The sequence below is a fragment of the Vombatus ursinus genome, unplaced genomic scaffold, assembly GCF_900497805.2.
Source record: "Vombatus ursinus unplaced genomic scaffold, bare-nosed wombat genome assembly UNPS02014863.1, whole genome shotgun sequence".
Classification (NCBI taxonomy): domain Eukaryota; kingdom Metazoa; phylum Chordata; class Mammalia; order Diprotodontia; family Vombatidae; genus Vombatus; species Vombatus ursinus.
In genome coordinates, this window is record NW_020954641.1 from 34,352,035 (window position 1) to 34,376,365 (window position 24,331).

General features: G+C 38.7%; 1 protein-coding gene across 2 annotated transcripts in view; it reads left to right on the forward strand.

Moving 5' to 3' along the window:
* The window catches only part of PPP2R2B (protein phosphatase 2 regulatory subunit Bbeta), a 459,792-nt gene that overhangs the window by 105,423 nt on the left and 330,038 nt on the right, over nt 1-24,331 (forward strand). The window lies entirely within an intron of this gene.

A 24,331-nucleotide genomic window follows, 5' to 3' on the forward strand; every position in this document is an offset into this window, starting at 1 on the left:
GGGGAAAGATGAAGTGAGTCCGTTTGGCCTGATAACACTGGAGTAGCAGGGAGGGATTGGGAAAAGGTAGAGAGAGTTCAGATTTTAAAACAAATTGAAAAGAGATCATGAAATGCCAAAAAGAGAGAGGAAGAGAGGGGGGGGGGGGGGAGACAGAGGGGGGGGGGAGGAGGAGTCCAGGACACAATAATCTGGAAAGAGTGTGGGTGTCTAAGGAAACAGCAGGTGTCGGGGATCTCAAAGCAAGGACTAGGAAGCGGTAAGTGATAAGATTTCTTGGAGCAGAGTATAAGGGGACTCTGGTGGAATATTTTATTTTTTAATTAATTAATTTTGATTTATCAACAATCACTTCCATAAGCTTTTGAGTTTTAAATTTTTCTCCCCCTTCCTTCCCACCTCCCTCCCCAATACGGTACGCAATCTGATATAGGTTATACATATACATTCCTATTAAACATATTTTCACATTAGTGATGTTGTAAATTCTGGTGGAATATTTTAGGGCGGGTACTGTTCAACAACCACAGAACAGGAGAAAAAATAGACGAATCTGATTATACAAAAACAAAGAGTTTTTATATAACAGTGAAAAAGTATCTAGACTAAAAAGGGGAAAAAACAGATTGAGGGAATCTTTGCCATATTTTTGATAAAATTAAAAACATTTCCCAATCCATAAGGAAGTGATAGAAACTTATAAGAGAGCCATTTCCCAATAGAAAACATTAAGCAAATACAAAACAAGCTGCTATTGAATGGAAAAACCACCCTACAGATTATCAGTAATGATCTGAAAAAGTATCCAAAATTTCAGAAAAATCTAATCTAAACTCAAAATAATTGAGATTTTGTTGTTTTTCAATCATGTCCAACCCTTTGTGACCTCATCTGGGCTTTTCTTGGCAAAGACACTAGAATGGTTTGCCATTTCCTTCTTCAGCTCATTTTATGAACTGAGGAAAACAGGATTAAATGACTTGCCCAGGGTCACACAACTAGTAGGTGTCTGAGATCAGATTTGAATTCAGGTCTCACTGACTCCAAACCCAGCACTCTATCCACTAAGCCTCCTACCTCCCCAGTCATCTAGAACTTGAATCCAAAGCCCAACATAGTTCCTGAGTGACTTAGACACGTCACTGAGCCTCCCTTGACCCCATTTTCTTCATCTGTGTAATGAGGAGATTGGACCAAATGACTTTTGAGGTTCCTTCTAGCTCTATATCTACCATCTTGTATAATCCTCCAACCTGAAGATGTTACCTTAACTTTGTTATTGACAGGAAAAAAAGACCTATCCATTCCAAATTACCCCTAGGAGTATTATTCATAGCAGAAAAGAAAAAAGACATAACCAATGTATCCAGTAATGAGGAATGGTAAAACAAGTTGTGTTGTATGAATATAATGGAATATTATGGAGCCATGAGAAATAACAATTAAAAGACTTTTTATTAAGCACCAACTATATGCCAGGCACTGTGCAGAGTAAAAGGAATAACATAATTGTAACATTCCTTGTAGGGCTACTTCCCCATATTCCAACTAACTACTTCTCTCCTCAGGGTTCTAGGAGTAACCCTGAGGGTCTGGATTGTATCTAATAGTATTGCTCAAGAACTCCCATGAGTATGCTTTCCATTGATCAGTTGGCCAGACTTAATTAACTTTTAGAAACAGATATTTACTAAAGTGATAAAGTCAGAACAGTTGTCATAAAATATTCCCCACAAACTGGGAGCAGAATCTTCACTTGCATCACAAAGTCCTTGGGGAGAATGGGCTCAAACTTAGCACATGTGTGAAAGGGGTGACTCAGGTCCCAGTTGGATGGAATCCTTTCATTCCTCCATGGAGTCTCCATGAAATCCCCTTAGGGGCAGCTCTGTGCTGGCTTTGAGTGTCAGTGACCGTTTAGAGGCCGTAGCTGTTCTTCTCTTTGCCCAAACAGTTCTCTCCCCCTGAAGGTGCTTTTCCTCAGTGTGTCTAGCTTGTCCTGAGGCCACTGTTGTTCCTAGGCCAATGCCAGATGTGACAAGTCCAACCCTCAGATATTCACAAGGTTCTCCTCTCTTGGTCACTGAGGGTGGGCAAGGGGAGAGCGTGAAAAATTCCTTCTGGGCTTCCTACCCTCACACCTTGTTCTCTTCTGGCACAGGCACAAGGGTTGGCCTCCTGAAAGTACTCCAAGATTTGGCTAACTTTTTTGTTCAAATCTTTTCTCTGATAGATGTAGGCCCAGAATTCTAATTCTTTGAAACAGTACCAATACATTTCCTCTAATTACATCTCCTCTGCTGTCATTTAATAATCTAAGTATTTCACTCTTCCCAATTTGATTAAAGATTGTTCACATCTAATTCACACCTTTGTTTGATTGGCTTAATTGAGACATCTTCCTTTCTGTGTAACTGGGACTGAGGGTGTGGAACATTCCCCTTGCACAATGAAATATGGGAAGACATAATATGTGATGCAGAGAGAAGAAAGAATCAGACCCACAATATATAAATAGGTTCAGCTATGTAGTATTGGTATTAAAAATAAAACAGAAGCAAAATCTGGAAAAATACATAGAAGAAAAGGAAAATTTTTGAATTGGGGACGTAGAGGCAAACAGATCATTTTTTCTTTATTATTTTATTTTTCCCCAATTACATGTAAAGATAATTTTCAACATTCATTTTTTAAATTGAGTTCCAATTCTCTCCCTCCCCTCCAACCCCCTCATTGAGAAGGTAAGCAATTTGATATGTTATACATCAAATAGAATATTTTAAAAAACTATTTTAAGGTCATTATATATATACGTATATATATGCATATATACATATATACATATACACGTATATATATGCATATATACATATATACACATACACATATATATGCATATATACATATATACATATACACGCATATATGCATATATACATACATATACACGTACATATGTGCATATATGCATATATACATACACACATATATATGCACATATACATATACACATATACACACATATATGCATATATACATATACACGTATATATGCATATATACATATATACATGTATATGTGTATGTGTATGTATACATATATATGTATATGTATATATACATATATACACATATACATGTATATATACATATATACGTATATGTGCATATATACATATATATGTATATATATGTATATATGTATATATATATATATAAAAGCAAACAAAGGAAGATATCTCTCTTCCCAGAGATCTGAACGTTCCCCAGCCTCATACCTTATAGCTTGTGACTTCTAAGCTGACACATCAGAACTGATTCACATGAGACAGCTCATGTTACATTGTACCCTTTCCTGGAAGGTTGTTCAGCATTACAATCTATAATTGCCTACTTTTACTGGCTATTATTTTGCAAGAGTAGTTGTCCTTGGCCCTGAGCTATTTAACATTTTTATCAATGACTTGGATAAAGGCATAGATAGAATGCTTATCAAATTTGTGGGTGACACGAAGCGTTGAGAAAGTCAGGATTCAAAAAGATCTCAGTGAGCTGGGATATTGGGTGAATCAATGAAATGCTCAAAGGCACAGGTAGCCTTCATATCAAAGGAGCAGATAGCACAGAGCTAGGAGTAACATACTGCATAACAAAGTCGAGATTCAAAAAGATTTTGGCAGTCTAGAAAATTAGCCTGAATCAAGAAAAAGTGAAACTCATAGAGATAAATGTAAAGCCTGACATATGGGTTCAAAAAATCATCTGCACAAGTAAAAGGAGGTTGAGGCATGGCTAGACAGCTGTTGGTCTGAAAAAGATCTTGGCTTCTTTATGGATTAAAGACTTAATAACAGTGTGATATGAATGCAAAAACAAAACAAACACTGATGCAATCTTGGCCTGCCTTAAGAGAGGCAGGACTTCTTAAAGAGATGATAGTCCTGCTGTATTTGATCCTGGTTAGACCAGTCTTGTGTTCAGTTCTGGGCATCACATTTTAGGGAAGACATTGATAAGCCAAAGAGTGTCCAGAAGAGGGCAACCAGGATGCTGTAGGACCTTGAGTTCATTCTAAGTAATGGAGATGGGATCTGAATCCCTAAGGAAAAGACCTTGTCTTTGGGACCTGGACCTCAAAGCCCCTGAACCAGGATCTCTGGTGGTTGCCTGAGGTACCCATCCCATCCCAGGCAATAATCCTTTTAACTGCCCTTTCGTTGTGGCCCTACTCATCTGCATCTGGCCCCACCCCAGGCTACTTGCCATTCCTTAATCCCATCCAAATTTTCCCCACAGTCTTTTTGTGTAAAAGTGTCAATCTTGCCCCATTAAATTGCTCAGATTCTTAAAATCTCTCCTGCTTCTATTGGCGACACAATAAGCCTTGTCTCTGACTGTAAGAAGGCTTGAGTGGTCGAATTCTTTTGAGGCAGACTCACACCCTTTGCCCTTGCATTTTGGGGTTCTTAGCACCCTGGACTACAACATGAGGAGGAATCCTTTGAAGGAACTGGGAATGATGCTTAGACTTGGAAGATTCAAATGGATATGTTAACTAAAGCAGTCATCTGGAAAGGAACAGAACACACTGGAGGTCAGAATTGGAGTAACGTGTGGAAGTTTCAAAGAAGCAAATTTAGGTTTGATGTAAAAACAAAAACAAAGCTTTCCAGCCCTTAAAGCTGTCCAAAGTAGAATGGATTTCCATGGGAAATATTGGGTTCCCCCTCATTGGAAGCTTTCAAGTAAAGGCAAAACAAAACCCCAGTGCCTGCACTCAAAGAGCTTACATTCCATTGGAGAAAATATCATCTTAAGAGTGGTAAGACAGATCAGCAAAGAATTGAGAGACCAAGCAATGTCAGAAGAAAGGAAGGTCGGGGGTAACTAAGCGGCACAGTGGATAGAGCACTGGCCATGGAGTCAGGAGAACCATGCAAATCCAGCCTCAGACACATAACACTTACTAGCTATTTGATTCTGGGCGAGTCACTTAACCCCAATTGCCTCATCAAAAAAAAAAAAAAAAGAAAGAAAGAAAGGTCATCCGGACAATACAATTGAGAAGACAAGTATTCTAGTCCTGGTTCCTCCACTTCCTAGTTGTGTACCTTCAGAAACTTATTTAACCTCATTGAAATTGGCTTTGGTAAAATGGAGGTGGGGGATGGGGGAAATACCACCTACTTAGCCTGTCTCCTGGAATTGTTTGTTCTTTTATTCTTGGCACCAAACATCATGTCTTGCACATAGTAGGAACTTAATAAATATTTATTGAATGAATGGATTAATGAATGAAGAGATTAAAAGTGAGTGATTTTTTTTATTTCCTGACTATGCAGTAAAATGAATAGTAGGTTGATTCATGATTTAGTTGGGGCTATTAGATTCTTCTCCCTGAGGCCTCTGATGATCTGTTTAACTGAACAGAGTCATTTGTCTTATTTGTAGACTACTTAGCAGATGGATTTGTGATTTTGGTAATTACTACATGGATGTTAATAAGACATGATATCTTTTATTAATTAACACTTCTCAGGGTTTGTTTTTCAAAATAGCATGGACTAGATAATCTACAAATGTTAGGGACACACAAATATTAGTTTTTCAGTCTTATTTGAAAGTCCTCCCTTCTCCAAAGGTTTTTGCCCTGAATTTCTATGACAGGTGTCAGACAGCATGGTACTTTCATTATGAACCATAAATACTCGGTCCAAAAAGATATAATTCAGGACAATTTAATTCATACATTTAGGTTTTAACTTAACCACAGAAAGTGAAGAATTGAAGATGAGATAATAAAACACCTTCTGGGATTCTGGGTTTCTTGCTTGTTTGTTTCTTTGTTTTCCCTGCAGAGCATTATGCAGAGCATTATGCAAACAAGTACTTGCCTCTTCTCTCTGCGTTTTTTTGGTAGCGCAGCCTGGGTCTGAAGGGGGTTAGTCATTGCTGACCCCTCTCCCCAGAGCAACAGTGTAACAATAGAGGCCTCCTTCTGGTGGCATCTACAATTGGGGTGCTTTGAGTGGGGTACACATAGCCTATGGAGCCTTAAGCATGCTATGATACTGCTACAATAATAAATTTCTTAGTGGGTGCAGAAAGTCATGTGAATGTTCATTGAGAAAACAACCTGTGTGATGGGGATAAATAATAATTCTACCCGTAAGTTCTTCTTCCACATTGAAATCAGGTAGTGTTCTAAGCTGGCCATCACTGACCAAGTTGCCTAATTGCTCTCAGCAAATAGTTTCCTCCCAACATTAATTCTGCCCATAAGAACTTCTTGAGCAATAATTATAATAGCTAATGTTTATATATTCCTTTTAAGGTTTGCAATGTGCTTTATATGTATTATCTCATTTGATCGTCAGAACGACACTGTAAGGTACATGCTATTATCATCCCCATTTTGCATATGAAGAAACTGAGGCTTTTTGGCAGGTTAAGGGACTTAGCCAGGGTCATGAAGCTAGCAAATGTCTGAGGCAAGATTTAAACTAAGTCTAACACTCTACCTTTTGTAACATCTAGCCGCCTTAAACATCGAAATCATGTAGTTTTCTATACTAGACATCACTGAAAATCTTACTTAGTCATTTCTAGCATAGTACAGTTTCTTTTCAATGTTCTTTGAGTTTATTTTATATCCTGCAACTTTGCTGAAGTTCTTCATTATTTCAGCAAAGTTGCAAGATATGAAACAAATCCACACAAATCATTAGCATCAAAGTTCAGAAAGAAGAGATAGAAAGAAATTTCATTTAAAAGAACTGCAAACGATATAAAATACTTGGGAGTCTACCTGCCAAGACAAATCAAAGAACTATATGAGCATGATTACAAAACACTTTTCACACAGATAAAGTCAGCTCTAAACAATTGGAGAAATAATGACTGCTTATGGATAGGCCAAGCCAATATAACAAAAATGACAATTCTATCTAAATTTTTACTTGCTCAGTGCCATACCAAGGAGGAGGGAGGGAAAAAGAGAGAATTTGGAAATCAAATTTTTTTAAAAAACGAATGTTAATTTTTTTCTTTACATGTAATTGAGAAAAATAGAATGGAAGAGGAAAAAAGATGTGCAAATCCTCAAGTTCTGTGGAAAAGAACATGACTTTTCATAGAATTAAGATCATAGTATCCCAGATTCGGAACTGAAAGGGATTCTAGCAGCCACCAAGTCCAACTTCTTCACTCTACAGATGAGGAAACTGAGGCTTAGAGAGGTTAAATGACTTGCTGAGGGTCGCTCAACTCATAAAATATCTGAGGTAGGATTTCTGCCTCCACATTCAGCCTTATGTCACCAAGATGCTTGGATAACAACAACCTCAACAAATGTTTTTTGAGTGCCCATTGTATGAATAATTGTCTGCTGGGTCTTACAAAGGATGGGTAGAGCACCGAAGAGAAATGTTTTGGCCTTGAGCAGTTTATAATCAATAGTACAGAATATTAATGATAGGAGAATTGACTCTGACTTTAACCTAGCTTTATCCTGGGATTAACTGGAGGGAAAAACCTCTCAATTTCAAAAAAGGCAACTACTGATTGATCCTGTTCAAAGTCAGGCTTCTGAACTATGTCCCATGGTAAAATCTATTTGTTCTTGTACAAGACACTCTACCTCCTATCTCCATGTCTTTGCTATCTACCACACCTGAGATGTTAACCCCCTCACTTTCACTTTTTGGCACCTTCCCTCTCTTCATGCTAGTTCAAGGACCTCTTGTCACCGCTCTCTCTATGTCCCCACTTAGGGTGCTGTCCTCACCCCAAAGCTATTTGTCTTCACTGCATATATTTATTTATTTAGCTTAGTTCATGTTATTTGCCTTGTCTCTCAACTTCTCCTTGAGGACAGACTCTTTGGTTTTCTGTTTTTTGTCTCTCAGCATTTAGTACAGTGCCTAGTACATAAAAGGTGACTAATAAATGGTCATTGGATAAAAATTATGATTCTGCTACCCAAAATTATATGTAAATGGACCCCAAGGAAGTGTCTGTGTCTATAAATGTAAAGTAGATTGACTGTAGTCAGTTAAAAAAAAAACAAAAAACCAAACATTTAAAACCAAGCAATCGTTTAAGAAGAGACTTGAGAACAGCAATCCTTAACCAGGACACATTTGTGTGTATGACTTAGACCGCTTTGGCAGTCTGGTGAAGACTATGGACCCCTTCTCAGAATAATGTTCTTAAATGGATATAACAAAATATGTAAGATTACAAAGGAAACCAAAAGTTAGTGAAAATAACAATGTAAAGACGTAATTTTTTTTCCCATCCAAGGAAAAGACTCTTCTGAAATTTATCAACAGATCCCTTTGTGTGTGTGTGTGTGTGTGTGTGTGTGTGTGTGTGTGTGTGTGTGGAGGGGATCCCTTGGTTAAAAATCACTGCCCTGAAACACTTGACACGTACTAACTGTGTGACCTTGGGCAAGTCACTTAACCCCAATTGCCTCACTGAAAAAAAAAAAAAAACACTGCCCTGCACAGAAAGCAATCCCAGCAATAACATACTCTAAAGGTGGTTGTCCAGGCTTTTCATGCTTTGTAAATGCATGTTTGAATTGCATACAGTTATAACACTAGACAGGCAGTATGCCTACTGGACAGAATGCTAGGTTTGCAGTCAGGAAGACCTGAACTCAAATCCTGCCTCTGACATATTACTCGCATGATCATGATTGAGTCCATCTATCAAGAATTTATTAATGCCTGTTATGTACTAGGAACAGTGCTGGGTGCAAGGAATACAAGGACAAAGGAAAATCCTTGCCCTCATGGAGCTTACATACTAGGGGGAACCTATACACATGGGAATAATAACAGCAACAGCATCTACTTCCCCACGTTCTTGTGATGCTCAGATGAGGTAATGCATGTCAAATGCTTTGTACACTTCAAAATAATATTTGAATAGAAGTAATTACTATTATTTATTATTGTTGTTGTTGTTGTTAGATTCACGGGCAAGTGACAGGTACCTAGAAACCCTATTCTTGATCCTAACTGGGGATGTCTTAAAAGCCATGGGGAGTTGGCAGGATCGAATCTTCCAGATTCATTCTGTTGCGCAGCGTACCTAGATGCTCCCAGTTGGCTATCACCTCCTTGAATAGTGAAGGGAAGAGTTGTTTGCCAGGTCCTGTGTTCCAGACTTTATTTTGACATATGACATTGTTAGGATGCTGCAGAATTTCTCAGTTTGGTGGTCTCTTTCTCTCGCAGTGTGTTGGTTACCTAGGCAACCAGTATCGGATAGAATGTTAGTGCTGTGTTTCTGCCCACTCCCTTTGTCAGATCTGTGGGCCAAGCAGAAAGTTGCAGCTGTGTGTTTACTTGGTGTGTGCCACTCCTGAAGGGTAGGAGCCATGTTGGTTTCAGGTAACATATGCGATCCGCACAAAGCCCATTGCGCCAAAGACGCCGGAGTTCCCCTTTTCTCTTCCATATTATGTAACAACACACCTCCCTTGAGCCAGGGAGGAGAAAACCCTCCTCCTGCTCCACTCCTTGATTCTCGCCCACATGTCTTTATGAGATCCATTGCAATGGTCTTATTGTTTATGGCATATTGAAAAGAAGGCCAGGCTCACCTTGGAATCAAGAAACCTGGGTTCAAGACCCGCCTTTAACACATAATGGCTACATGACCTGGGCAAGTTAGTTAACCTTGCAGTGCCTCAGCCACTGGAGTGTTGCACAGCAATAGCTGATCTACATAGGTAAAGGGAATTTTCATAACAAACAGGGAGGAAAGCGCAAATCCAGACCATAGCTAGCCTGAGAGGCGGTAGGGTGCAGTGGAAAGAGCATTGAATTTCAAGGCAGGAGACCTGGATTTAAATGCTACCTCCTCCACTTTCTGGCTATGTATGTATGACAATGGACATCACATTGCTTCTTTGATCTTCCATTTCCTTATCTGAAAAATGGAGATAATATTGCGCGGATATTTCATAAAATTCTTGAGAGGGACATCACATAGAAACATAAGTTGTTATCATTAGGAAAAACAGTTATGTAATTGACCTTAGATGGGCAGGAAAAAACTGTTCTTCCTGTCTTCCAAATTCTTGAAAAAGACAACTTTTCAATGATGAAGCTCATTTGTAAATACTGGAATGCTACAAAAATTCAACCGCAAAGCATTCAGAATGAGACAGAGAGGCCTAAGGCAAATTTCTTTTCATGTGCACTCTTCCTCCTCCTTCTCTGCTCCTCTGTCTTGCTCTGCAGTGAGTTCACACACTTGTTAAGCAGTGAAGTCATAATTCTTTCTGACAGGTCTGTCATTTTCATAATGGATTCAGCTGGAGTTCCTACCACCAAAAAGCAGGTGGAGCCGATTATAGGATGTTTGCATGCAAATACACACACACCAATACACAACCAAGGTGTGAGAAAATGTCAGAGAAGAGTAATTACGAGATTACAAAGTAGCATTTACCCTTCTGTGTTCTGAGTGTGAACATGACTTAAATTATTGTGGGGAAAATGCCAAATAGCTTTGCTCTTTCCTAAATACTTTGGCCAGCCCTAGCAACAGCAAATAAAATGATAGGGTATGATCCTAGCTTGGGAAGGCCAGGGTAAAAAAATTCACAAGATCCTTGGAATTTAGCCATCATATTTTCCACAGAGCTACCAGGGTTAGGGAAAGGAATGGGAATGGGAGGGGATGGGGTGGGAAGGCTGGGGGAGAATAAGGGGGAGAGGACTGAAATAGCTCCATTTAAATTGTTGTATAATAGAAAAAAACATAAGTCAGAAGACCTAAATTCTAATCCTTTGACTCATTCATCAGGTGTATAACCTCAAGCAATTCTTCTCTGCCTCAATTTCCTAATCTTCAAATTATTCAATCAACATATGGGTATATATGTACATAAATATATTTATGTATGTATGAGTGTATGTATATATCTATATAATGACTCTTATGTGTTGGCACTATAGATCTTATTTTTAAAAATCTGGTTGATTGATTAATTGATTGAAAAGGGATACTGATATAAAACATGGCCCCTGCCCTCAAAGGGATACTGATATAAAACATGGCCCCTGCCCTCAACCATCTCATAATTTAGTGTCGGGAAAAGGCACGTAAGCAAATAATTGCAGTACAGTGTAATCTATGCCAAGTGATAAATGAGTGGACCAGATAAGTACCATGCAAAGGGGTAAAGGTTTCAGGGAGGGGGTGGGGTTTGAGTTGAGCACTGAAGGGGATTTTAGAAAATCCTAGGGGGGCAGCTAGGTGGCGCAGTGGATAGAGCACTGGCCCTGAAGTCAGGAGGACCTGAGTTCAAATCTGGACTCAGACCAAACACTTGACATTTACTAGCTGTGTGACCCTGGGCAAGTCACTTAACCCCAATTGCCTAAAAAAAAAAAAGAAAAAGAAAATCCTAGGCAAAGATACATAGGACAATAGCTTGAAGGAGGCACTTGAGAGAATGAGAACGTTAACACAGTTAATAATTAATTAATAGATCTATTTGGATGAAAGGAAGATTCCAGTAGGGGAATAAAAGATAGGCATAAGACCAAAGCACCTTTGCGTGGTCTGTCTTTCTTTCTGTCTCTATCTGACCTGAGTTCTAAACTCCTGTGATCACAGCAGGTGAGCCAGAAGGTAGCAGCCCCTTGGATTATATGGTTTCATAGTTCCCTTCTTTTCTGAGTATTAATTGTTGTTAACATTATCCTCCCTCCTTCCCTACCCCACCCTGAATCTTGGAGGTGTAATGCACTGAGACAAAGAAGACATCAAAAATTTTTTTTTAAATGTGAAGGCAAATAATAATAATTCATATCTATATAACACTTGAAAGTTTACTTTCCTCACACTTTTGGGAGATAGGTAGTGCAAGTGTAATTATACCCATTTGACAGATGAGGAGACTGAGACAGAAATGTTAAAAGTCTTCTCTAAAGTCATATGAGTGACTAGTACAGGGCAGAATTAGGATCCAAGCTCAGATGGTTTTATTCCAAGTTTTGTGTTCAATTAGGAAGGGATTTGGAGGGTCATTCAGAATGATTTTTCATCCACATAGACACTGGGCCTTGAAACTGAAGCCAGAAAAAATGGCTGGGCTGAAGTCAATTAAAAAACTCAGAGTGATATAGAAGATACAACTGGGATTCTGTGCTCTAACCCTACTCCTCATATTATTAATATAACATGAATTATCATTCAGATTTTTGTTCTATTGATTTAATGTATGGTTCACTATACCAGCCTGATGAAGTGACACCCTTAGCAGAAGAGGGCAATGAGTTATCTAGATGAGTCAATGGGCAATTATGAGAATTATAACAGATTGTATTTCCTAAGGCTATGGCAGCAAACAGTATGTATTAGGGATCTTTCCTAATCATTATTTAAACTAGAAGTCCATAAGAAGCTGGAAGGGGAAGAAAAAAAAAAAAAAGACTGTGGTTCCACAGGGGAAAGAATGGTGGATATAGGCTCAGAAATCCCTCCCCTCTTCGGGCCTCAGTTTCCTCATCTGTAAAATGAAAAGGCTAGATTAGATTTAGAATTAGATCATAGGAACATAAACCAAGGACTAGAAAGGAACTTAGAGACCATCTAATCCAACCCCCTCATTTGATAGATGAGGAAACTGAGGCCCAGTGAGGTTCTAAGTGGTTTGCTCACAGGTAATAAGTATCTGAGACAGGATTTGAACTGAGGCTTTCTTGACTCTGAATTCAGACCTCTTAGATAACTTCTGAGCTCCCCTTCAGTTCTAAATCTGTGAGCCTATGAGCTTAGGCATTTAGAAGCTGTCCACTTGTCACAATCCATCACTCATCAATAACTGATACAACTAGGCTTCCCATGTAACTTCAGACAACTTCAGCAAGTCAAATGAGTAAAATTCTATTTTTGAATTTATAACACAGACTCTGCCCTTAAGGAAATCTCTGATTGAATCAGACTACTACTCTTTCTTCATTAGGTGCTGCTGTGCTCAGCAAATGAATGCTGCTATAATATGCTAACTAGTAGTGTATTTGTTTTTTTTATTCTAACTTTTTTTGGTTGATAACACCATTTTAATAGATATTTAAAAAAACTAAAATGAGAAGAGAAATGTCAACATGGTCGTGATCGATTACTTTAACAAATATATGCAGTATGAAGTCATCTGACCTTCAGTAGTCATCTTCATAGTAAGGAATGGAGATGCAAACACTATAATTAAAATAGTCCCTATTCTATTGGGAGAAACCACATGCGTACAGGAAAGTAAGTAGAAAATACATGCAAAAGTAATTGTGTGGGTTGAGGTGAGAACTGTGGGAGAGGGAAAGAGAATCAGGAAGGGTTCTTAAATGAAGCTACACTTGAACTGAACCTTGAAAGGGGGCAGAAGTTCCAAGAGGCAGAGGTGAAGATGAACAAGTCATATTACTTCTTTGATCTATAGATTGGTCATCTGAAAAATATAGATAATATTGCTTACATCGACAACTTTGCTAGGTTCTTATGGTGAGCACACTGTAAAAAGCAAAGCCTTCCAGGCATGGACAACAGCCTGTGCAGAGGCAAGAAGATAGACAGGAAATGAAATCTCATACGTGGGGTTCAGCAAATAGGCAGATTGTCTGGAAAGTATCGATTTTCTCATCATTGATGATCATTTTACCAAATGACTGATTCTTGGGGTTGTGAAGGAGGGAGGGTAAGTTTTTATGTCTGTCTGCTTCATGGCCAGAATCCTTTTTTGTTGCCAAAAAGAATGATCACCCACTAGTCAATCTTCTGGTAATAATCCTCTCCTCCTCTCCCCACTTAGCTAGTCCAATTGTTGGACAAAAAAAAAAAATACTACTCTTTCACTAACTTCCTTAGTTAATAGGCTATAGAATTTTGCTTAGTAAATCCCTAAGAGATTCATTTGATTCTCCAAACTCTGAGAGTCTGAGTTACAGGTAAGGTAAGATTTGGATTTCCCAGACTGCTATATATAATTACTCCAGAGTTATCTTATGTATACTGTCATTGAAGAAAATTTAATATTTTTAGCCTTTTCTACTTTGCAAATGTCTACTTTACTGGCCCCTGAAGCCTACTTGCACCATTCATTTCTTCACAGCAATGTAATAACTTATTGGAAGCATGCAAAAGGGAGATAATAATTTTATTTGGGTGCAGCTAGGTGGCACAGTGGATAGAGCACCAGTCCTGAAGTCAGGAGGACCTGAGTTCAAATTTGGCCTCAGACCAAATACTTGACACTTACTAGCTGTGTGACCCTGGGCAAGTCACTTAACCCCAATTGCCCTAAAAAAAAATTTATTTGGTTTTCATATTATATACATTATATTTTCACATTTTACTTTATTTTATATATGTACCTGATAATGTTTTTTTATTTTTATATCAATTCTATTTTCCACTGTATTCCTCCTCCCAGAAAATCATTCCTAGTAATAAAGAATTTTTAAAGAGAAGGAAAGAAAATAAAAGTTCCATAAAATTAAACAATCCATATCCAAACAAAACAAAACAAACAGTCTGACATTATATGCAGTATACCATATCCATGGTTTTCACCTCTGCAAAGAAGCAGGAAGAAATGTCTCATATCCTTTCTTTGAGGCCAAGTGCGGTTATTTTCATTTTGCTGCATTCAGTTTTGATTGTTTTGTTGTTTTCACTCTTGTTCTATTGATTTACAATGTTGTCATTGTATATATTCTTTTTTTTTCTAGTGACTTCAATTTGCATCAGTTCATATGAGTCATTCCATGCTTCTCTGTGTTTATAATAGTCATTGTTTCTCACAGCACAATAATAATCCATCAAATTAATGTGGCAAAAATGGTTTAGCCAAACCAGTGGTATGGAACCTGAGGTCTTGAGGCCACACATGGCCTCACACATGGACCGCAGGTTCCCCACCCCTGAGCCAAACTGATGAGTATCTACTTTGTTTCTGGTTCTTTGCTACCACAAAGGAAATGCTATAAATATTTTAGAGTATGTTGGGTCTCACTCTCTCTCTCTCCCTCTCTCTCTCTCTTTTTTTTTTTTTTTTGGTCATTGATCTCTTTGGGTATATGCTTAGCTGTGGGATCTCCAGAAGAAAATTTTAGTCACTTTCTTTGCAAAATTAAAAATTTCTTTCCAGAATGACTGTGTCAATTCATGACTCCAATAAAAAAGCAGTAGTGTTCCTGTCTTGGGGGTAATGCTTTTAAACCCTGATAGAGATTATCAGTTAGAAATGATAGCATTTTAGAACTGAGAGGAACCTCAGAGATAATACAACCTCTTTATGCTAAGGAAATAGAGACTCGGAAAAGCTTCATGCATTTTCTTTGCATTTATTCATCTGTGTACATGTCATATTTTTGCCTCCACCATTAGAATATAACATCCTTGAGGGCAGGGACTGTTTCATTGTGTCTTTCTTTGCCTAGAGCATTGCACAGTACTTGGAACATTTTTTTTTTTGGTCTTGTTCTAAGACAATTCAGGGAAGTCCCAGAATAGAAAATTCCTCCAGTGATGTAGACTAGCAATTTATTTGTAACTTACAGTTTTGGAGAGCTGCCTGGGGCATTGAGAAGTTAAGTGATTTGTCCATGGTCACTCAGCAAGTGAGTGTCAGAGGTAGGGTCTGACCATGCCTTCTTAGGTCCAAGGTCAACTCTCTATTCACTATCAACTTCATTGATATTGTCTCTCCCCTTGGACATAAACTCTCAAAAATATTTGTCAATTTGAAGACAATTGAATCAAAATGATAACTTGATCCTAATGGAGTCATCATTCTTTTGTCTCAAATGAATTTCATATGCAAAGTGAAATGTCTTGTAATGCTTAATAAGAAATATCTTTGCAAATTCACCAGACCACTAAAAATGTATGTCTAGTGGTAAAGGGCACATCCGATCCTAGGGTTCCTGAAAATGAGACATTAATAATAACAACAACAAAACACATTGTGGAAATTAGCCAAAATCTAGGGAAGTTAGAGCTTGGGAAATGAGAGATTGTATAAAGAACAGTATGAAAGGACTGTTTGTTCTCTAGTGGGTTTGGAGAATTTGCAGTAAGGCATGAAGGCAGACTCAGAGAAGAATGCAAACTGTCACACAAGGCTGGTCAATCTAGTTGAAAATTGGAAATAATTTTTCAAAGAGCAGGGATACTTCTGGCTAGACTGTTGGTGAGAGCTGTAACGGTTCCCATTATTTGTGAGCTGTTTATTGTCCCCAGCTTTCATCGGCAGAAACATGAATGCACAACAAGCCCGAGCATGAAGTACATTGATTTGTCAGGTGATCTTTACAATATTTATTGTGTTGCAGCTTGGAGGGGGGAGAGAGAGAGAGAGAGCGAGAGCTGGAGACAAGGAGCACTTAGATTGTTCTTGGCTTTTTGGGCATCATTAAGCAAAAACCGAGCATCTGCTCTGTGGGAGGTACCAGTCTAGGTACCCTGGAGGACACAAAGGCATCCTAGACAGCATTCTTCCCCTCAAGGAGTTTGCAATGTATTTGGGGAAGTGGCAGATGTAAGCTGAAGAAATAATTGGTACTACATGCGTTCTCTCCCAAAGAGCATTTTGGAGCTCTCCGTTGCCCTCTCTCCATCACCATCTACCTTGTATCATATTTATTTGAGTCCTTGCTCTGCCTCCGTTCATCAGGCCCTACACCAGGAATGGGGAACCTGTGGCCTCGAGGCCACATGTGGCCTTCTAGGTCCTTGGGTGCAGCCTTTTGACCAAGTCCAAGTTTTACAGACAAATCCTTTTAGTGAGGGGATTTGTTCTGTGAAGTTTGGATTCAGTCAAAGGGCCAAACTTGAGGATCTAGAGGGCCACATGTGGCCTCGAGGCCACAGGTTCCCCACCCTTGACCCATTCAATAACAAACTATTATTTGAAAGCAAGGACTATATAGTGTTCTATTTTTCTATCTTCAGCATCAGCTCAAGGTCTAAGCTTTGACAGTGGTAGGTGCTTATAAATCTTTGTTCACTTGATTCAACCACGAGCTTTTTTCAAGTACTTACTTTGTACCAGGTACTATGCTAGAAGAAAGGAAATAGGCCCTGCCCTCAGAAAGTAGTCATTCTACTTGTGTCTTGAATTAGTCTTAAGTGTTTTTTGTTTTAATACTGGACTTAAACAGCTTAGTAGCATTCAGAATTTAAGAAGAAATTAGCGAATTTTTTGTAAGTAAATGTAAATGTTTATGTGTATGTGTGTGTGTGTGTGGGTGTGGGTGTGGAGGGAGGGAGGGAGAGAGACAGAGAGAGAGAGAGAACGCCAATGTGTATATACAGACATACAGATGGATGGATGGATACATAGATGGAGACTGGACTTGTTATTTCATTGGTGTAGGGATCTCCTGGTAAGGAACTTTCTCTACCAATGCATTTCTGCACTTTCCTCTGAAACTTATGTGCTTAGAGAGTTGCCTAGGACACTAAGAGGTTAAGTGACTGGCTAGCCCAGGGTCACTCTTCCAATTATGTGTCAGGACAGAACTTGAACCCAGTTATTACTGATGCTAAGGCCAGTAAGTACTCCTTCTCTCCCTCTCTCTCCATCTTTTTTTTTTTTTTTTTGGCAATTGGGACTAAGTGACTTGCCCTGGGTCACACAGCTAGTAAGTGCCAAGTGTCTGGTCTGAGACCGGATTTCAACTCAGATCCTCCTGACTCCATGGCCAGTGCTCTACCCACTGTGCCATCAACTGCCCCCACCTCCTCATCTTTCTCCTCTGCTTCTCTCTCTGTCTTATTCCCTCTCTTCCTTTTCCTCTGTTTCTCTCCTCCTACTTCTTCTTCTTCTCTCTCTCTCTCCCTCATTCCCTCCCTACCTCTCTTTCCTCTTCTCCATCTCCCTTCTTCACCCTCCCCTTTCTCTTCCTCCTCCCTTTTCCTTCCTCTCCTTTCCTTCATGACTATACATGTACATATACACATATATCTCTATCTATCCATCATTTAATGCTCTATGGGTGCTGTAGTAGATACCATAGAAGTATGGTTTTGAGGCCCTGATTTTAGTTTTATTTTTTACTTATGAAAATGAAAGTTTTTTTTTCCTATTTTCCTTAGACTGTTGTCCTTGGACATTACTTCCAAAACTCATTTAAATTTTTGCATAAAAAAGTATTAATTATCTTGTTTTCAAATAACGTTAGGAAACAAACATGGATAAGAACTTCCTGAGTACTGAACACTGTATTAGGTACTGTTCTTGAGAAAATATTGTCAGAGTGTGTTATTCATATATACAAAGCTAATATCTCCTCTCAAAGCCACCACTTCCTCACCATATGGCATGATCTGTGGGGCTGAGAAAGTAAAAAATGAAGTCAATCAAGCAGATATTAACCTATACCTCCTTGTTTCACATTATGCAGGCCAAACATCTGGATGATTGATTGAGTTTTCTTATTTGTTTACTTTGCTTTTCATCTAGATGTTTGCCATCATGTAATCAGCTAGAATTTGCATGACACAATTGTCTCAAACGGAACTGTATTTCAGGGGCAGAATTAGGTTTTTCATGGGGAACTCCACAAAAACAAGAATACAGTTTAGCAAGTCAGTGGTCATTTGTATAGGTGGTGATTTCCGTCCAGATGTATGGTAACCATACATACATATCAAGTAATGTATAACCTAGTCAAGGGAGTGTTACTTGTCCCATCCTACTTTGTATTCTTATCTATTTTTTCATAATAATTGTTCACATTTCTTTAGCAATTTAAGGTCCACAAAATGATTCCCTAAAACAGTCTCTGAGGTTGCTAGTATAATTATTACCATCCCTATATTACAGATGAGCTCCCTGAGGCTCAGAGAGAAGAAGTCATAGGATCACAGACTGGAAAATACCTGCAAGATCATCTAGTTCAATCCTCTCATTTTAATAAGGAAACTGAGGCCCAAGGAGTTTAAGTGATTTGTTCATAAAGATAGTAAATATTAAAGGCAGAATTTGAACTTGGGCCCTCTGACTCTAGAGCCAGAAAATTCATTTCCCCTCTGTACCATGTTACTTTCCATTTGGCTTGTCCAGTATCACATAGCTACTGAGTGTCAGAGTTTTATGTCCAACACCCCTACTGTTCCAATAAACTGTCTCTCATGCATCATTTGCAGGTATGTTCCCTTTCCCAAAATATATCATAAGCTGTTTGAAAGCAAGGGCCTTGTTTCTTTGTATCACAAAGGGCTTAATATGTAGTAGGTGGTGAATAAATGTTTGATGATAATAGTAAGGATGAGCCTTTCTTCTACAGGGCTCTCTCATCACCAGGAGTCATCATGTCTTCTGGATGTAATCCTGCAGACAGTGGTAGCCCTAAGTAAAAATAAGAAGTCAAAAGCTTCTTCAACACTGCCGTGAAAGCCCCCTTGCTTAGTTAATGCCATCCACTGTACCCAGGACTTATTTATTATAGGCAACTTCCACCATCTAATTCATACTCTTAGGAACCAATGTATCAACTAGCCAACTCGAGGCATAGTAACTGAGGCTTTCTGGACATGCAACACCTTTTGTTGTTCAACCCATTGCTCATCTAAATGGTGGGAATTTCATGTGGTGACTGATAAGGAAGAAGAATATTTGGGAGATTGTGATGACTTTCAGCGCTTTCAAATGAGAACATGTTGGTGGAAGCCAACTTTGTGCTTAGGCCTAGCCTTGCCTGGGAAACTGGTTCAAACAATTATATCCTTCAAATATTTCTCTACTAGCACTTTGTTTTCCAACTCTTGATGCACTTATCATTTAATATATATTGTGGTTATCTGTGTTGTGTACAATTCATCTGTTACCCTCTAAGTTCCATTAGGTTAGTAAGGTTGTCCCTTATCATCGCTTTTTATCTACTCCAGCACCTAGCATAATTCTCATAATAGATGTTTAATCTGGATAAATAAATGAATGAAATGTTAAATCTGGAAGGGATTTGTGAGATCATCTAGCTAGTTCAACCCCACTTTTTGGATATGGAAACTGAAGCCCCGTAAGAAAAAATAGCTAAGGCTTTTCATTGAAAAGCTAGGAAGTGTTATCCTTCTAGTTCTTAAGCCCATAATCTAATTGTTATGCTTGTTCAGTTTATATGCCCAAAGAAGATGTCACTTGAAACTGAAAGAACTACTGGTTGTTTCCATAGATGCATAGTGGAATTGGAAACTACTTTAGAGGGGATCGAGTCCACTCTCCCTCCCAATACATAAATCTGTTAGCATTCCATTCTTTAAAAAGAGCTGACCACACTGTAGACTGGCCAACCCTGATTACAACTGGTGTGACAACCACAATTTGGATTGCCTAATTATCTCATAGATATAGAATGATTTACTTTGTGAATCTTGCCAGGAAAGAGAGCATGGAGGTGTTTACAAAAGTACCCTAGAGCTAGTGATCCTGAGGAGGGAAGAGATGTTACATGGTAGAGCAGTAAGTGGGAATTCTGATGGCCAAGGCAATTTCATTGCCTGGAGAGGGGCCGGGGGGGCGGGGAGAGAGAGAGAGTGAGAGTGAGTGAGTGTTTTCACACATAGTTGATGTGGGGAAGAGAATAGTTTACTTCTCAGAGTCTGCCCTAAATCATTGTAGGTAAGGATCAAGGTGTGGTCATGTTACAGAGTGCTCAGGTGGTGCAAGACCACAAAGTACAGAGATAGATGGGCAAGGGGCCAATCCAAGGAAAAACCATGTACCTCGCTTTCCTGGGGCAAAGTCCTGATCCCCCTGCCCTAGTTATAGCTCTGATCCACCGGAAAACATAGAAGGCTGACTCTTTGACCTGACTTCAATCCAGTTTTTAATTAGGTACTGATACACATTCCAGTAAGACAGCTGTGCAAACTTCAGTCATTCCGAGTCTCATCTTCCCAAAGGGCCCCATGGAGAGGTTCTCAAGCAGGACTTACTCTTCTAAACTCAAGTTACATAAACTTGGCTAACAGAAAGCATGTGGCTTCTGTTTTGTTGTTCAGTAGAGGACTTCTCTAGGAGATCCTTTCCCAGTACTGAAGAAAGATATACTGCCATAAATCTTTAAAACTACAGTAGCATTTTAAAAGTCAATATTAGTTTTAAACGATTACATCATTTTCTGAAATAATGACTTGTGCAAAGAATATCATGAATTATAATTAATTTACATATGCATTAAAGTCCTCTCTCAAAGAAACCCTCTTCTCTCATTCAAATATCTGAAATTAAATATTTATACCTGTTGTGATTTCATATATACATAGTTAGTATCTCCCCTCCATACCACCTGCTCTCCACCATATGTCATGTTCTAGGGACATCCTATATAAATTGTGATTTTAGAATTGAGTTGGTCCTACCTAAAATGCTTAACAAAGAGCATATAAGTAGAGAGAATACAGCATTGAAAGATTTGGATTTCAGTAAAATTGTTCTTATATGAACCAATCCCAGGATTTTTAAGGATCTGTTTTTCTATTTAATCTATTAAGCCACGTGTGTGTGTGTGTGTGTGTCTGTGTGTGTGTGTATGTGTGTGGTGTGTGTGTGTGTCCTGCATTTGCCTGTGTGCACATCAGGAGAGGGAGGAAGAGAGAGAGCACACAGTGAAAAGATGCATTGCAGGTGTGAGTACTCTGAAACATAACAAATGAGAAACTGAAGAAAACCATAGTAAAAGATGGAGCTATACGATGGGAAAAAAGTTGAACTGGCCACATATCAAGGGAGAAGTAGACAGTCTGAGTGTTCTATTAGTTCTTGTGATGTCAGGAAACACCTGGCACATTGGTGGAGCCTCCCCTCATGACCTTATGGGAGGACAAGTACAAAGGTTCCTGTAGGATGAGCAAATGTGGAAAGATTGTGAGCTGAATCGTTGGAAGGCTCATCCAAATTGATGTAATAATAGATTCATTGTAGAACTGGATATAAAGTAACAGGGCAGCTAGGTAGAGCAGTGGATAGAGCACTGGGCCTGACGTCAGGAAGACCTGAGTTCAAAAATGGCCTCAGACACTTACTAGCTGTGTGACCCTGGGCAAGTCACTTAACCCTGTTTGTTTCCATTTCCTCATCTCTCAGATGAGCTAGAGTAGGAAATGGCATACCACTCTAGTAACTTTGCCAAGAAAACCCTAAAAGGGGTCAGGAAGAGTCTGATACAACTGAAATGAATGAACAACAACAACACAGAGCAACATACACGTACGTGTACATACTTGGCTGTATGAGAGTGACTTGTAGCCAAGATACTCAACTTCCATTTGTCTCAGTTCGATTTTTCCCCCATCAAATTCATATGGTCTTATAGCTTATGAAAGTGAAAACAAAGAAATCAGAGTGGTGAGAGGTATCCTGAAATTGACATAGATTTGTGGTTTTTATTTCAACACACAACAAGAAATCATATCTGTCCATTCTTAGCAGGGAGGTGATTTCTTGTGATCAAAGTATATTGGTTTGATAACATTTGATTGCATTAAACAGACCCACCTTAGTGCTTCTGTTTTTAACACAAAAGACCTTTGTTTTATGCCTGTAAGATTTTCTCTTTTGAGAATCACATGTAGTATACTATACCGAATCTATCTATATACCTTGCTTCATGAAATATAGTTGTTGTTGAGTCATTTCAGACCCCATTTTTGGCTTTTCTTAGCAAAGATACTGGAGTAGTTTGCCATTTCCTACTCCAGCTGATTTAACAAATAAGGAAATTGAGGCAAACTTGCTCAGGATCACACAGCTAATAAGTGTCTAAAGCCAGATATGAACTGAGGAAGATGAGTCTTCCTGATTCTAAGCCCAGTGCTCTATCCACTACACCACCTAGCTGTCCCACATGGAATATAGTAAAATGTCTCTGAAATATTATTTCCTGAAATTCTGCATCAAATTACCCCAGCTCAGGGGTTCTTGGCCTTCTTTTGGGTCATGGACACCTTGGGCAGTCTGGTGAAGAGGGCTTCTTTTCAGAATAATCCATAATAAAACAATACATAGAATTACAAAGGAAACCAATTATATTGAAACACAATTATAAATATATATATATGTATATGTGTGTGTGTGTGTGACAAATTCATGAACCCCTGGCTAATAATCCACGCACTGGCTAAATCCTGGCCAGGGGAGGTAGTTGGACCAGATCATGGATGTACAGCACATGTAGAGCTGTAAGAGACCTCAAGAGCCATTTTTATTCCATCTCTTATATTAAAGATGAGAAAACTCAGAGGCAAAGAAGGTAACTGACTTAAGTAAAGTCACTACGGCTGTTGTAAGCATCAGAACCAATATGTGAACCCAAGTCCTCCAATGCCAGAATCACTAATTTAAGGTTCTTTCTAGCCCTAAAATTCCTTGAGACCATGAAATCTTATGCTAACTCTTTACCATCTCCTCATTGACCATTTGTTTTTAACAAAATGATTATCATCCTATTAGGTTCCCAGATGCAATAGCCACCCTAGGTTGAAATGACTTATTATATTTCAGACGGCAGAAATTAATCCAAGAAAATGGTAGGAGTCAGCCAATGATAAGGCTTACCAAGGTTGGGCTTCAATAAAACTGAAATAAATATATGGGGAATGAGTGAATTTTTAAAAAAGCAGCTTCAAGCTCACACGTCTTATTGTGACAATATTATCATACTAATATTAACACAATGAACCTAAAATATTTCTTCAGTTTTTAATGAGACAAATGGGTTTACTGCTGGCAGATGTGAAGATGGGGAACAAATTAGTCAGGAGAGATCTGTAATCTGGTTTTTGTTTTTTGGTAGTAGGAATATAATCATTTGCCAGCACACATCTGATTGAATTATTATTAATATACCACACAGGCCACCTAGAAACCAGTGCTTGGGGACTCTTAAATCTATTCTAATTGAAGCAAAGAATCAGCAGAGTGGAAAAGACCCTGACTCTACTCAAGATATGTCAAAGTAGGTGATGTGGGGGACACCTGGGGTTCAGAGCACAGTGACAGCTGCAAGCTGACCTTTCAGTAAATTTAATCTACAAATGGATTCCTATTTAGGCCTGCTAATGCTTTTGGTGATTGCAAAGGCTTCCTTCTAAATTTTTGAAAGCTAGGGAGAATTTAATTTCAATCTGTATTATACAGATGACATAACAAACAGGTGGATTAGGAATGCATATAAGTCACATTTGGAAATGGAGAAATTTATTGGCTTAGTAAGCAGATAGTAATATATACATAATGATGAGAAGAATACTTCCATGCCTTAAGGACAGGAAAAGGCTATGTTGGCATTCCTTGAAATTCACT